General features: G+C 35.5%; 1 non-coding gene across 1 annotated transcript; it reads right to left on the bottom strand.

Annotated features, from left to right (window-relative positions):
- Positions 1–10,749: 10,749 nt before the first annotated feature.
- On the bottom strand, positions 10,750–10,856 carry LOC124889074. Its single transcript, XR_007047691.1, has one exon. It is a non-coding gene; the product is annotated as a small nucleolar RNA R71 (small nucleolar RNA).
- Between the last annotated feature and the right edge of the window lie 6,744 nt (positions 10,857–17,600).

The raw sequence follows: 17,600 nt of genomic DNA, 5'->3' as shown, positions 1-17,600 counted from the left end.
TTTTAAAGTTAGTCAAGTCCACTCATCTGGAGTAGTGGAAATTGAAAATGAAGATGGTAGTACCTTTAAGGTAAATGGGCAACGTGTCAAGCTTTACATTGGCCCAAAAGAATCAATAAAAAGTATCACCATTATCTGTCTTGATGAAGCCTGAAGTAATCAAGATACAAGAGTTGTGCAGCGATGATAAATCAGGCGCTGCATGGGAGGCAACCCATGACCACCAAGATTGTTCCATTCCAAGTATACTCTAACCCTTAGTTTAGTTTTTCTTTGATTTTAAGTTGAGGGTGTAAGGTAGTCTGTTGTTGTATCATATTTTATGGTAACTAGGAGAAATACAAGTACAAAAAGTAGTTCACATATTTTTGATTAATTTTTGAACACCTCTCTAATGTTTTGGTTGCAAAACTTTGTGAATTACATTTACTTGTGACCATTGTGAATCTTGTTGTGGCATTAGTTTTAGCTGCTTGATGATCATTGCTGAGAAACTGCATGAACTAGATAAGGGGTAGCCTGTGATATACTTACATGCCATGTGTGTGTGAGCAACTACTTAATTTTCTTTGCATGCTAAAGCCAGAACTTGCCTGGTTAGTCTTACCATGGTTAAAAGGTAGGGGTTAGGAAAGGATCGTAGGCCGTTTTGTTGATTAACCCACTTGTAGCCTAAATAGCCTTCCTTGTGTGCATAATACCCCTTGATCTTTGTTTTGAGCCTAAATTGGTCGTTTCTTGCTTATGACACCTTTCACCTTCCCATTTATACCATAATGAACCTATTTTGGCTCTGGTCCTCCTTGGACACTGTGCACCTTGACCTAGGCAAACAGCCTTAGTTGAGGGTGGCTATCATAGGGGTGCATAGTGTAAGATGAGTATGAAGAAGGGTAGAATAAAGGAAAAAGAATAAAAGTTGGGTGTTATTGTAAAAAAAAAAAGAGGCACCCAACTTAAATATGTGTGATCAAGAGAAGGGAAAATGAAAAGGAGGTTGATAAGTGAACCCCAACAGATAGTGTAGTGTTAAGGAGGCATAGTCACTCTAAATGTCCTTTAATATCATACCAGCCCCAGCCTACATTATAAGCCTAAAGGAAGTCCTATAGTGATCCTAGCTAGCCTATCTAAAGGTCTTGGTAATGAAAATAAGGGCAAGACTATGGTACTTAGCATACACTGATTGGAACTTCATTTTGAGAGTAAGTCTTTTAATGACCCCCACATTTATATTTTTGGTTGCTTATATGAGAGGAGGGGGATTTCTTTGTTTTGAGGGCACACTGGTATCATTGCTAGCTGCTTGCTTGTCTAGAAAGTGTAGCATTGGTATATAAATGGTTGTTGTGGCTAAGATTGATGCCATCTCTTGAGTTATTTGTGTTACATTACTGTTTTTCAATGGCATACATAGCTGGTTCTAATTGGATTGACCTTGAAGGTGGTAACTACGTTTGGAGCTTAAAAGGGAAAATTGGCTGCTAAATGTGCTATGTATTCTCTTAGTTGGGCAGAGTTGCTTGAGGACAAGCAATTGTTTTAAGTTGATGGTGTTGATGTGTGAGCAATTGCTAACACATTTAAGACCTTTAACTGAGAATAATTATGAAGTCTTAAGCAACTTTTATTATTTTTGATTGGTTTATGTATGATTTTATAGTTTAAGCTGATGGGATAGAGAACCAACAAGAATGGAAGTAAAGAAGTTGAAATCTATAGAAATCTGAAAAGAAGTGTGACTTATGACATCTGTGATAAGTCGTCAGCCTTGTGATAGGCTATAACAGTTGTCGTCAGACTTAACCAAAGATTTGGCATGAGTTGAAGCCTGTGATGACATCTGGTGATAGGACGTCAAAAGTGTGATACGCCATCATGAATGCCATCATCCTTAACCAGAGAATGGGATTTGAAGAGAAGTTGTGATGACAATGTATGATAAGGCGTCAGGATGGTCATAAGGCGTCAAGGATACCATCAGACTTAGGCAGAACATGGGAGCTGAGAAGAAGTCTTGACGACATTGGTGATAAGCCATCAAAATCCTGATAAGTCATCGTCATCTTCATCCTTAGATAGCAAGAGCTAAAAGAGAAGATGAGCTGACGACATCCGTGATAAGTCGTCAGATTCCTGATAAGCTATCACGAATGTCGTTGTTTATTCCGAGAAAAAGCTGCAACTTTTATTTGGTTTCCTTATTTAGGGTAAACTATTTAAAGCTTTGTTTTAGGGTTTTCTATCATTATCATCATTCTGAAAAGAGTCGACACTTTAAGTTTTTGAGAATATATTTTTTGATATTTTTCTTTCTATCTTTTTGGACTCGAGCAACACAACTATGTTGGGGGATTTTTCTTTGTGATATAATCTACGATTCACTGGTTATTATTCATCTCTGTAAGTTAGTCTTCTCAATTATGAATTCAATTATGTGTTTCGTTCTTTGCATCATGAGTGGCTAAACTCCATTAACCCAAATTATGGGATCTAGGGTTAGGTCGCGATGAGGTGCTAAATACTCAAGATTTAATAGGTGTTAGGATCTCTTGATAATTCTGAAGTTTTAATTAACATCTGTTGGTTGTAAACAGTAGACACACCTGCTTTGATTTACTTGAGAAAGAAATCAAATATAGTAGGAAGTGAATTATCAACAGGGACTCAAAAATACTTCGTTTAATAATCAGCGTTGTAACAAGGTTGGTTAATTTGAGGTAAAATCTGGACAGTGAACAGAAATTCCCTAAGTTCGAGAGGATTAGGAAATTAGACGCTTAAATAGGTCAAGAGACATTTGAGCATATCATCGATAAATATAGCTTGTTATCCTAACCACCATGAGAACTTTGAGTCACCTTTAGCATTTGTCATGTACTGTAAGCCCTAGTAAATATAATTCTGAGTATTTCATAAGCTCTTGGTTACAAACATCGAAATTAAAGTGACGAACAATTATTTGTGAAACTTAAACCCCCATTCCAGGAAACGTTAAACTATCAATGAATTAAATCGCAAACAACTTGACTTCACACCTTATTTCCTGTGGGATTTAACCCCAACCTAGTTGGGTTTGATATTGAAAACAATCGCTTACACCCATTCAAGAGTATAATTTGAGCGTTACCATTTATCGAACACCTTGCATGCGCACTTTATGGTATAGGTATATTCATCAATTTAACAATTCAAACCACCCAAAATTCATATATTTTAGCTAACATGCCATCCTATTTTCATAGAGACACATAAAGATTCCATCTTGGAATTATTCAACACATAAACATGATCAACAATTAAGTCATAACATTAATATCATGATATATAGTTTAAAATAGGGTTCTTAAGATTTGTGGACGAAAGAAGTCCATGAATCAATACAATACATACCTTATCTTGTGATTCTACAAAGATTGATCGAGAGATTCTTGAAATTCGATGATAAATTCCCTTGTAATTGAACCTTCTAAGAAAACCCTAGGACTTGTTCTTGAGAGTTTTTGAGAGAAATTGAGTATATGTGGATGAATTATGACCAAATCTTGTGTTATTACGCTTATATAGGGTTGGGAAATTGACCAAATTGCCCTTGAAAACACGGAGGTGAAATGCTAAAAACTGGGCACCCACCGGAGTTTCAGGGTGGGGCCTTGCTATTCCCCCACTCTAGCCATGGCGGCGCGTTGCTTAAAGCGGTTCTCTAGGCTAGGTGGCACCCCCTTATCGCGGAGAGCCACTGTTTTTCCAATCCAAACATGCCCTTATACTATCAAAAAAATTCCGAAACTTATTCGGGATGTACTACGACCTTGCCCCATTGCAAAGCAACTTGAAAATCAAAAAATGGATGTCGGGAAGGTCGTCAAATAATTCCCCAAAGTTCGGAGGCTTAAAATGATACTAAGTGTTGAACGCTTCTCAAAAATTTTCTAAGTTTTGGATCTTTTAAAGAACTTCTAGGAGCTAAACGAGATGAATTGAAATGTAAGATTTTGTGGGGTCTTACACTCCTGTGGATACTCTTATGGATTAGATCCTGATAATAAGGGAGGATTTATTCGAGTGAAGTCCTGAATCCTGGATGCAGTATATTGGCCACTAGGTTGGCCTGAATATAGCTGGCCATTCATTTTGAGTTGCTACAGAATTGTCTAAAGTAGTGAACGCGCTCTGAATTCTTCTTAATAAACATGCTCGTCCAGGAGATCTGCCTAAACGGGCTAAGGTGTTGACTAATTTTTGGTTCTTGTTTTGTTAGTCTTTTTAGGAGGCATGTTCTATAACGAAAGAAAGAAATGGATTATACTGAGAATTTAACTTAAGCTCTTACTCACTCGTACGACATGAATACTGAAAAAAGAGAAACTTTTCCTAAAACATATCATATACTCTTGCACATTAGTGTGGCACGCTACACACCCATGCACAAGACTCTACTTGATGCAGATTTCAGAGTTCCTAGGACTCTGTTAAACCTTAGGTTCAAATATGAAGTTTGTAACACCCCTAGTCTATACCTCGAATGCTACATGATGCTTATGACCCCGAAATACCACAAGCTAACCCATAACTGATATCTATAATGAGCACTGAATAAATATACTATAATAAATGCAAAAAATAGGATGAAATCCCATAAGGTTCATATATCAAAAATACTAATAAAGAATATCAAACTGTAATAATAATCTTTGAAACTGAATACTATCTTACAAGCATCTAATTTGAACTATCTAAAAGTAGAGTTGATGGGACAACCCCTAACTAACTCTAACTAATAAAATACTAAAATAAAAAATTTTCCTCAATAGATGAGGACTCACTACTCACTCTGCTACTGCTGGCTGAATCTGAATCTGTCTATACATGATCGGGAACCTGAGCTTCCGAACCTATGATATAAGACATCAAGTGCAAATAAAGAGTATGCATCAGTATATGGAATATACTGGTATGCTATATGAGGTAAGGTTGAATGCAGGGTTTCATATGTATGAACAATAACTGACTAAATAACTAATAATGCTATAAATACTGAGTACGCAATACTATGCATATATGCGAATGTATACTATAACTGAGGTTTTGTGAAGCTAAGTACTGAGTTTTGATAACTGAGTAACTGATATCTTAGTTACTGATAATTGAGTTACTGATACTGATTGCCTGTACTAATAGTCTTAATTCTAAAAAACTAAACAAAATTTTATTCTGAAGACTGAGACTGGAACTGTGAAAGGTAATCATCTAATCGATAAGCACCAAGTAAGATAAAATAACTAAGTTGGAGTCCAATCTGTAACCCTAATTGAAAGAGTGTTAGTATTATTCCACGGGTAAAGACAACTGAATAGATACCCTCATCTGGTAGGTACTCTAATCAGAATGGTGGAACCCTCATCTCACAAGTTAAAACACCTCATCAGCCCTCAACTGGCAGGTTTGATGTCTCAACCTACACTGGCTACGTAGTTCTAGAATGTAAGGATTACTTCTAAGGATCACACCTTATACTAGAAGGTGATCCCTCATCCTTGGGTTCACTTAGTGTTGAATCCTACACCCAACTGAAAGACACTAAACTATTATACTAAACAAGACTGGATTAACACTGAGTTTACTGCATTTTTCTGAGTTTTGTAACTGACTGAGTTCTACTGAGTTCTGGAATTGAATGAATTCTACTGATCATGACATGATTGATACTATTCTATAACTAACACTAGCTCTAGGTAAACAGCTAAATTATTGGGTAGTAAATACCCCTAGGACTCGATAGCATAAAAAGTAAAGCATAACATAATCTTGCAAGGTATAACAATGTTCACTTGTTCATAATTCATCTATAGAGACATTTTATCAAACACATGCAGGGTATAAGCTTGTACATATACTAACATGTCATGATTTCATCAATTTATTCATATGGACATTCCATCAAACACTAGGGGTGCACAACTTAATGCACATAATCATGGATAACATATAAACATAGTAACTACAATGCCCAAACTTGCAATTTCATGGGTTTAGCATGCAATTCATATAATTTCCCATAAAATAATAGTCTAATTTAATGAATCTTATAATAATCATGGATTAAAACCCAATTAACATCATAGACATGCATACACTAAATTTCACACATAGGAATTCACAATTCCATAAACTTGTAGTTTTTAAAAAAATGATTCTTGGACTCTATGGGTGAAAGAAACCCATAGAATAACACCTAATATACCTTGGATATACTATTCCTTGAAGTTCTTGAAGAAATTCTTGAGACTGACCTTGATTCTTGAAGATAGGTTTAGCCCTTTGAGAGAGAATGCTTTGATTTTTGGTTGAATTTGAATAATAATGATATAACTAGGTTAATTAGGGGTAATTTACATGTTAAAGGCTTACTTGGGTCATGGAAAAATACCTAATTACCTCTGGGAATGATTTAAAATCATAACTAAAAAATTCCCGATTTGGGTACCTGGCGCGACGCGGCGCTATCGCGTCGTGTCACTAGAAACTGACAATCTTAAATGGGGCTGGTGGTGCGATACGATGGTATCGCATTTCCACATAGGATACAACTAGTAAGTTCACCGCGATGTGGTGACATCACATTGGAACACTGAAAAAGGAAAATTATAAATTGGGTCTATGGCATGACGCACTAATATCACGGAGCAACATTGGAAATGGACAATTGTCATTTTTGTGGCCTCTGTGACATACTGACATGCAATTTGGAAAACTATAATACTAAATTGGCTATAAATCTTCACCTGGGTATCAGATTTGAGCGAATTTTAAATCGTTGGAAAGCTGGTTGAATTCCTACGCAATGGTTGGATCTAAATAGAAAAATGCTGAGTATTCAAAATTTTATATTGGATAACTCATGGAATAAGAGTTAAATCAAGCTAAGTAAATATAGGGTATTATAAATATAGGCCCAAATCTGATCCATATCCTTGATCCTATTAACTTGGTCCAAATAGCTCAAGTGGGTGATCCACCTAGTAGCTTAATTAGGTCAAGCAAGGACCTCTACAGTATACTTTATTTTTAGTTCTTAATCCCTTTAATCTAACTTAAAACATGTATATACTTTGTCACTTTAAACTTTAGATTCAAATACCGACTTACGATCCCGAGTTTAATAGTTGTATCAATATAAACTTGGTCGTGTCATATTAAAACTTATGAGAAGCATCTAGAAATTTCCATCTACACCATTAATACTCGCATAATAAATCTCATTTGTTACCTATAATACAAGGCTATATGAATTTCCATATAATTAGAACAAGTACATTCAAAATAACCTTAGGAATATTAGCATAATTGTCTAACCAAAACAAGTTCAATCCTAAGTTTAGTATTTCTATTATCACACAGTACTTATATATTATACTTACTTGTTATTGCTCCAATTCAAAATCTTGGACTTTCTCTTTATATTCAAATAAATGGGGTTACTTTTATTTCATCGCTTCATCTGCTTCCCATGTGATCTCTTCTACTTGTTGGTTTCTCCAAAGCACTTTTACAGAAGCTATTTCTTTATTTCCTAACTTCTTAACTTGTCGGTCTAGAATATAAATAGGTATTTCTTTATAGGTGAGATCTTCCATAACTTACACATCTTCAGTGAAAGTGATATGAGATAGATCTTTGATGCACTTTCAAAGCATTAAGACATGAAACACTAGGTGGACCATTAAGAGCTCTTGGGCTAGATCTAATTCATATGTGACTTGGCCAAACCTTTGAATAATATTATATAGTCCTATATAACATGGATTTAGTTTTTCTGTCTTACCAAATCTCATTACCCATTTTATTAATGATACCTTCAAAAATAGCCAACCATCGATAGCAAACTCTAGCCTCCTTTTTCTGATATTTGTATTTGATTTGTGTCTACTTTTAGTTGTATTCAGTCATTGATGAATCATATAAACCTTTTACATAGCTTTATGAACAAGATTTGGACCGAACAAAGTAGTTTCACCCACTTCAAACCATTCAATTGGTGATCTACACTTCCTCTCATACAAGGCTTCATATGGTGATATTTTGATACTTGAATGATTGCTATTCTTGTAGTTAAACTCGATGAGAGGTAAATGATCATTCCAACTTCCTTTAAAGTCCAATACACAAGCTCGTGGCATATCTTCAAGTATTTGAATGATACATTCTTCTTGTCCATTTGTCTGAGGGTGAAACATTGTACTTAAATTCACATGTGTTCGTAAATTTCTCTGAAAAGATTTCCAAATATTTACAGTAAATTGAGCACCCCTATTTGATATAATGGATATTGGTACTTCGTGTAGCTGAACTATATCTTTGATATATAATTTTGCATACTCTTCAACTGTATAAGTAGCTCTAACTAATAGGAAGTATGTTGATTTAGTATGCCTATCAATTATCACCCATATGGAATCAAACTTTTGAGATGTATGAAGCAAACTAGTGACAAAATCCGTGTTGATCATATTCCACTTCCAGATTGGACGATATATACAATGCATATAACCCATGGGCTTTTGGTGCTCTACTTTAACTCTTTGACAATTTGGACATTTGGCTACAAATTGTGCAATGTTCTTCTTCATGTTACTCTACCAGTATATTTTTTTCAAATCCTGATATATTTTAGCTGACCCCAGGTGGATAGAATACCTTGAATGATATGCCTCTATCATAATTCTTTCTCTTAGACCATCTACATTAGGCACACAAAATCTATTTTGGAATCAAAGATCTCACTCTTATGTAAGCTTAAATTACTTGGCCATACCACATTATACATCCTCCTTAAGCTATAATAGAATCGGTTATGCATACTGCTTCTCTTTCACTTCAGCTACTAATGAATATTCTATCGCATTATGTACAATAAGCCCCTTATTTGGAGTTTCAAGAAGGCGAACCCCCAAATTAGCTAGTTGGTGTAAATCTTTAGCCATCCCTTGTTTTTTCATAGACTTCACATAAGCGTATACCATATCCTTATGACTCAATGCATTAGCTGACATATTGGCTTTCCCCAGATGATACAAGATATCAACACCATAGTCTTTTAATAGTTTAAGCCATCTTCGCTGCCTTAAATTTAGATCATTTTGGCTAATTGCAAACTCTTATGGTCAATATATATTTAAACATGAATCCCATAAAAGTAGTGGCACCATATCTTTAAAGCAAATATAACTATTTCTAGCTCGACATCATATGTAGGATGCTTTTTATCATGTGGTCACAATTTTTCGGAGGCATATGCTATTACTTTACCATGCTGTATCAATACACATCCTAAACCAATTATTAAAGCACCACAATACACAACGTACCCTTTGGTGCCTTCTAGAAGTACTAATATGGGAGTAGAAGTCAACTTATTCTTCAAATCTTTAAAACTCTATTCACATGCATCATTCCACTAGAACTTGGATGCTTTGTGTGTTAGCTTTTTAAAGGTGCAGAAATTGAAGAAAATAGTTCAATAAACCTTCTATAATACCCTGCCAAATAGAGGAAAGAATAAATCTCTATAGGCATTGTAGGTCTTGGCCAATTCTTCACAGCTTCTATCTTTTGAGTATCAATCTCTATTCCTTCATTAGATACAATATGACCCAAGAATGCAACAAATTTTAACCAAAACTTACATTTAGGGAACTTTGCATATAACTTACGATCACGAAGAATCTATAACAACTGTCATCAATGAATAGCATGGTCCTCTTTATATCTAGAATAAACCATAATATCATCTATAAAAACTATCACAAACACATCTAAAAATGGCTTGAACACCCTATTCATCAAATCCATAAAAGTTGTGGGTGCATTAGTTAGCCCAAAGGACATGACTAAAAAATTGTAATGAAAGTACCAGGTTCAAAAAGCTATCTTGGGTATATCCTTCTCTTTGATCCTCACTTGGTGGTAACCTGACCTCAAATCAATCTTTAAAAAATATTTGGCGCCTTGCAACTGATTAAATAAGTCATCAATTCTCATAAGAGGATATTTGCTCTGAATAGTCACCTTATTCAGTTGTCGATATTCAATACACATTCTTAATGATCCATCTTTCCTATGCAAAAATAACACCGGTGTCTTAACGACTTGATCTTAGTGGCTGAATTTTTGCAGGATTAGCCAACTACAGGACTGGCGAGAGACAAAGAGTTGGTAGAGCCTTTTGCAGAACCAGAACTGATATTTCAACAAAGATGAAGAGCTTAATATCCCATTCAACAGGTTCAAATGGCTTATCCAATTGGTCCTAACGATCTTATCGATCCAAATATTTGAAATGTCCCAGCTTTAGTTATCCCCATTATTCCTTCTCCACCAACTAGTAGAACTATTTGTGAGATGGCAATCCTACTCATGAACCATGATATTAACAGTATTTACAAGCTTAATCCGAGTGGTCTATTAGAATTGAAGCAGAGTATGGTGCAATTGCTGAATTTAGCAGGGCAATTCTCTGGTCTTTCACATGAAGATCCACAGCAGTACATACAGATTTTCTTTGAAATAAGTGATACTTACATTCCTAAAGGGGTGAATAGTGATTATTTCAGATTGACAATCTTCTCTTTTTCTCAAATTGGGGAAGTAAAGAGGTGGTTATATAGTGAACCACCACTCTCCATCAGTTCTTAGGAAGATCTCTCTCGATAGTTCCTTATTTGATTCTTTCCCTATGGGAAGACTACATGCTTGAGAAGCAAGATTTTGAGTTTCACAAAAAAAGAGGGAGAGAATATCTACCAAGCTTGGAATAGATTTAAAAGTATGCTCAGAAATTTCCCTCACCATCATCAGTAGAATGATGTCCTTGTGCATACTTTTATTGAGGTACTTGAGCCAAATACCAAGATTTTCTTAGATTCAGCAGTAGGTGGGCAAGCTCTTCAACAACAACAATAATAACAAACAAAGTAAATTCCCACATCGTGAGGTTTGAGGAGGGTAGAATGAACGCAGTCCATACTAGTACCTCCAAAGAAGTAGAGAAGTTGTTTCCGAAAGACCCTCGGCTCAAGAAAAAGAACCATAGTCAAATAACACAGGTGGTCAAGCTCTTGAGAAGACTTATGATAAATTATACACACTGCTGAATTTGATTTTACAAGGGAATCCTGAACAGCATACGAATTTGAGGAGTGCTTTAAAAAAGTTGTTGGCGTGTTAGAGGTAGATCATTTCACAGTATTATCATCCTAACTTGCATCAATGCAAAAATCAAATCCTTACTCAATTGAACAACATGAAGTTGGGGTTTCCACAGGCAGCTATAGCTAATATAGTCTAACAAGTAAATTCTTGGTGTGAGGTTTGCGAGAGTAGTGAACACGCAGCAGATGATTGTACTATTAATCTAGATTCTATGAACTATATAGGGAATGCAAATTGTCTAGGGCAATAGAACTTCGGGAACACATATAATCCCAACTGGAGAAATTATCCCATTTTCTCATGGGTAGTAATTAGACACAGAGTAATAATCATTACAAGGGGCCAGTGCAATAGAATTAATGAAATTTTCAAAATAATCAAACTAATACTCAGACTATTATGGGGGAGATAAAAAAGCATCTTTTGGCAAATCAAGCACAATTTGCAGCAGGTCTATAAAGTCATTAGTTGTTCACTAGGAATTTGGAGTTGTAACTTGGTCAGATTGCTGGAGCACAAAATACAAGGCCTCAAGGAGGATTACCTGGAAATATAGAGGCAAATCCAAAGTAGGTAAATGCAGTTATAATAAAGAATGGGTTGCAGTTAAAGAAGATGGCACCTGAGCAGGTCAGTCCCACGGTCGCTGATGATGATTCTAATCATAAGGAGGAGAAAGAGATCAAAGAAAAAGCTGTAAGTAATGAAATTCAAGTGGAGAAGAATACTTTACCTTTACCCTTCTATAAAAGGTAAAGAAAGCATCAAGAGGAGGCCAGTTACAAGTTCTTGGATCTTCTAATGTAGGTTCATCTAAATTTTCCTCTTATTGATATTCTATAGAGTGTTCTAAAATATGCAAAATATCTTAAGGACATTATGGTAAACAAGAATCGGTTGATAGAGTATGTTATGGCTACACTTACTGAGGAGTGCACATCCAAGATACAAAATTTCCTACGAAGATAAAGGATCCAGGTAGCTCCACTTTACAGATCACTATTGGTAAGACCATCCATGGTCATGGATTGTGTGACTTAGGGGATAATATAAATCCAATGCCCAAATCTTGGTATCGAAAGATGGGTCTTGGAAGTCCCAAACCCACGACCATTGTTTTGCAGTTGGATGATTGGTCCCTTGCAAGACCAAATGGAATTATTAAAGATGTTTTACCAAAAGTGGGATCACTGATCTTTCCAATAGATTTTGTAATTCTTGACTTTGAAGCTGATCTGGTCGTTCCATATATTTTACGCTGCCCCTTATTAGTAACAGGGTAGTCACTAATTGATATAGCAGCAAGGAAGATGAAAATGAGAACGCATAATAAAGTGGATGTTTTTTATGTGTGCAAGGTGCTGAAATTATTGGCTATATATGAAGAATTATCTTCCATATCGGTTATTGACCTTGCTTCTGAGTTACATTTTCTATTGTTTGATGATCTACTACAGCGAGCTTTGATGGTTCATAATCTTTGTGGAAATTTAGAGGCGTTGGAATTGGACCAAGTCATGAATTTGATGGTGATTGAAATAAGGATGTTTCCTTTTGAGTTATTGAATAGGCAAATTGGCCCATCTCCCAAAGCTTCAATTGATGAAGCTCCAAAATTGGAGCTTAACGTTCTTCCTCCTCACTTGAAATATGTTTACCTTGGTGACAATGATACCTTGCCATTTATTTTGTCTGCAAATTTATCTAATGTACAGGTAAGGAAAGCTATGACAGTTTTGAGAAAGAGGAAGAAGGTGATTAGGTGGCAGATGACTAATATTACAGGGATAAATCTAGTTTTTTTCATGCATAATATATACATTAAAACAAGTTTCAAAACAAGGGTGTCACAACAATGTAGATTGAATCTGGTGATGAAGGACGTGGTGTGGAAAGAGGTCATCAAGTGGCTCAATAATGGAATTGTTTACCTAATTTCAAACAAAAAGTGGTTAAGCCCAATATATTGCGCCTTAAAGAAAGGTGGGATGACCGTTGTTACCAATGAAGCAAATGAACTATGCACATGGTGACTGGATAGATAATCTGTATTGACTACTGGATGCTAAATGAAACCATAAGAAAGGACCACTATCCTATCCTTGTTGGATAGGTTGGCAGGGTAAGAGCATTACTATTTTCTTGATGGTTACTCTGGTTATAATCAGATCAACATAGCACCCGAGGACCAAGAGAAAACAACTTTTACTTGTCCATATATCACATATGCATTCAAACACATGTTTTTTGACCTCTGCAATGCGCCTGTAATGTTTTAGAGATGCATGATGGCATTATTCTATGACATAGTTGAAAAATTTGTCGAGGTATTCAAGGATGACTTCTTTGTTTATGTTAATTCTTTTGATGTATACTTGAATAATCTAGATCGAGTCCTACTCATTACGAAGAGACAAATTTGGTGATGAATTAGGAAAAGTGCCACTTTTTGGTTAAGGAATAGTCCTTGGTCATAAAGTAGCATGTAGAGGACTCGAAGTAGGTAGAGCCAAAATTGAAGTGACTGAAAAGCTACCACATTCGGTTACAGTGAAGGAAGTGTAGAGTTTCTTGGGACATATAGGTTTCTACAGGTGCTTCATTTAAGATTTTTCAAAGATTGTAAGCCCGATGTGTAAGTTGTTAGAAAAAGAAGCCAAATTTGATTTTGGGGCTAATTGTCAAGAAGCATTTGAGAAGCTGATTGAAGCACTTATCTTAATTTCTCCAGATTAGGAGTTTCCATTTGAATTAATGTGTGATGCAAGTGATGTGGCTATAGTAGTTGTTTTGGGAAAGAGAAAAGACAAGGTCATTTATTCTATTTATTGTTATAGTAAAGTCTTAAATGAAGCCCAAATGAATTATCAGTCACTGAAAAGGAGATGTTAGCAGTGGTTTATGCATTCAATAAATTTAGAGCGTATTTGGTGGGAACCAAGGTTATTGTTCACACAGACCATGCGGCCATAAAGTATCTCTTCAACAAAAAGGATGAAAAGCCTCGATTGATCCGGTAGATTTTATTATTGCAAGAGTTTTACTTGGAGATTCTTGATTGAAAAGGAGCAGAAAACCAAGTAGCAGACCATTTGTCACTCTTGGAGTCTTATAATGTAATGCCCTAAATCTGGTTCTTAGAATGCTACACGGTGCTCATGACCCTGAAGGACCACAAGCTAAACCATGGCTGATATCTTTAACTAAGCATTGAAATATAAATACTATAAATATATGAAATATAAGATGTAAGGCCATAAGGTTCAAAACTATAACATAACTGATAAAATAATATCTGAACGGGTTATTTAAATACCTAAAACTAAAATAAACTGTCAGAAAACATCAAGTATAAAAGCCTCTCCTAACTGAACTGTCTGAATAAGAATTTGATGGAACATGTCCCCAACTAACTCCAACTAGTGAAATAAACTAAGTAAAGAAATAATAAAGTAATGATCATGTCCTCGAAGGATGAGGACTCACTGCTGACTCTGAATGCTGAAATTGAAAATGCTACTGATACTCTAAAGCTCAGGCTTCTGAACCTATGGAAATAAAACACCATAGCGCAAATGTATTAGTACGATTGAATGTACTGGTATGAAAGTGAGGTAGGCTAAATGCAAAGGGTTCATATACATGAATATGTACTAGCTAACTATATAATATAAGTGTGAGAATACATGCATGAATGAGTAACTATGACTGAATTCGTGATGATATTGACTACTGAGTCTGAATACTGATATCATGAGTTACTGATAACTGATATAACTGATACTAAGAGACTGTGTCTGACAGTCTAGGTTCTGATGGAACTAGCTGAGTTCTATACTGTACTGAGTGTGTTTCTGACAGTCTTGAAATTTGAAGAACTATCTGAGTTCTTTTACTGAGACTGTAACTATGGGAGAATTCATCTAACCAACATGCCCCTAATTGGAAAGATATAAATACCATGCCACTGGTAAGGAAAAGCTGTGAGTTATCCCTCATTTAGCAGGTACTCAAATGAGAATGGTGGGACCCTCATATAATAGGTTAACCCACCTAATATACCCTCATATAGATGGTATAATGTCTCAACCTACGTTGGCTATATAGTTATGGAGTGCAAGGATTGTTTCTAAGAATCACACCCTCCAATAGCAGGTGAGTTCCCATCCCTAGGCTCACTCAGTGTTGAATCCTACTCCCATCTGAATTGACACTGAACTGAATATACGGTACTGAACTGGACTGAGTTCACTGAATTTCATTGACTGACAAAATATTACTGAGATCTGACAACTGACTAAAATCACTGATATTAATAAGATTACTGAGATTCTTCCTGAATCACATGATTGACTGAATTCTATGGATCATGGCTTGACTGAAAGTATCCTTGAAATATGACATTGTCTCTAGGCACATAGCTAAATTTTTTGGTATAAGTACCCCCAGGACTCGATAGAAGGAAACTAACAAAGCATGACACTTCTTAAATACATGACCAACATCAACAATTCATACTACAAGAAATATGGGGATTTCATAAATCACATGGTTATCATAGTTTGGTACATAAATACGATTGCATGTAAACATGGCATAATTTCATAAGACTAATTTATGAGCAATTCGACAATAATTTCAATACATAAGAATAACATGGAATTCACCTTGAACATAAGAGAATAACATGCATTTACCATTAAGGACATACTTGAACTAATCAAGCATAATTTCTATCCTCTTAGGCATTATATCAAACACCTTGCATGCACCATTTAGGGCATAGGCATAGTCATAAAATTGAAGTATTATATCCAAATAAATTCATAGATTTCAACTCACATGTCAACATAGTTTCATAAAAACATATAACGATTCCAACTTGGAAATCATACAACAACTATCACATGAGCATAATCAACCCACAACATAATATTCATAATATATGATTTAAAAATTGATTCTTGAGCTTCATGGATGAAAGGAATCCATGAATGAAAACTATACATACCTTAGTTCGTGATTCTACAAAGATTGACTGTGAAATTTTCTTGAATTTGAATCTCTAATTTAAAATCCTAACTTGTTCTTGAGAGTATTTGAGAGAAAAGAGTATATTTTGGCTTCAAAGTGGCTAAATCTCGCGTTTATAGGCTTATTTAGGGATAGGAAATTGATCATTTTGACTCTGCAAGTTTAGGCTAAAAGCTGAAGAATTTGACCCAATGGAAGTAACCAGGGCGACGCCCTACTTAGATCGGGGGTATAGCCTGGGCGGCACCCTGCTTAGACCGATGGTCTAGCCTGGGCGGCGCCTTTAGCTACTGGTTTGGGAAACCAAACATGCCCTTACGCTATTCCAAAAATTCCAAAATTCACCCGAGATGTACTATTGACTTTCCCCATTGCAATGCAACTTGAAAATTTAAAAACGGAGGTCGGAAAGGTCATGAAATAAATCCCCAAAGTTTAGAGGCTTAAAATGAGACTAAGTGTTGAACACTTAGCTAAAATATTCTAAGTGTTGGATTTAGTCTAAAATATTCTAAGTGTTGGATCATCTATTGAGCTTTAAGGATCTTAATTTGACTTAAATTTTCATGGGGTCTTACATATGACCATATTGCGGATTAGTCTCTCTACATTTAGGAAGAGTTTTTGAATGTAAAATTATTATATCTAGATGAATATGAGCTTTCGTGGTATGCTGATATTTTGAACTTGATAGCATATTTAGTTTATCCTCCCGAAGCCACCACTCAACAAATAAAGAAACTGCTTCATCATTCTCGTGCTTATATATAGGACGAGCCATATCTTTTCAAGAAGGGCCCTGATAAACTATACGTAGATATATTTTGGAAGCTAAATTCAAACAAGTGCTAAAAAAGTATCATTTATCAACTTATGGTAGACATCATGGAGGTCAGAGAATAGCCAGAAAAGTGTTGCAATCCAGGTTCTTTCGGCCAATATTGTTTCGAGATGTAGTAGCTTTCATAAGGATTTATGATCAATGCTAGAGGTTAGGTACAATTTCAAGGCATCATGAGATTCCCTTAACCAATATCCTTGAAGTTGGAAGTATTCGATGTTTGGGGGATTGATTTTAAAGGACCATTCCCACCACCAAATGGTAACTTATACATCTTAGTAGCGATTGAGTACGTATCTAAGTGGATTGAAGTTGTAGCTTGTCCGACTAATGATACGAGAGTGGTATTAAATTAGTAAAAAAACACATATTTTCCTGATTTGGCACTCCCAGAGCTATAATCAGTGATGGAGGCACGCATTTCATTAACACTTTGTCTAAAAATATCTTTGCTAAATATGGTGTTAGGCAAAAGGTAGCCACTATGTACCATCCACAAATAAGTGGTCAAGTT

This window comes from Capsicum annuum, chromosome 11 (genome assembly GCF_002878395.1).
Source record: "Capsicum annuum cultivar UCD-10X-F1 chromosome 11, UCD10Xv1.1, whole genome shotgun sequence".
Lineage (NCBI taxonomy): Eukaryota > Viridiplantae > Streptophyta > Magnoliopsida > Solanales > Solanaceae > Capsicum > Capsicum annuum.
Note: the sequence above shows the minus strand (reverse complement) of the source record. Positions and strands in the feature narration are given on the sequence as shown.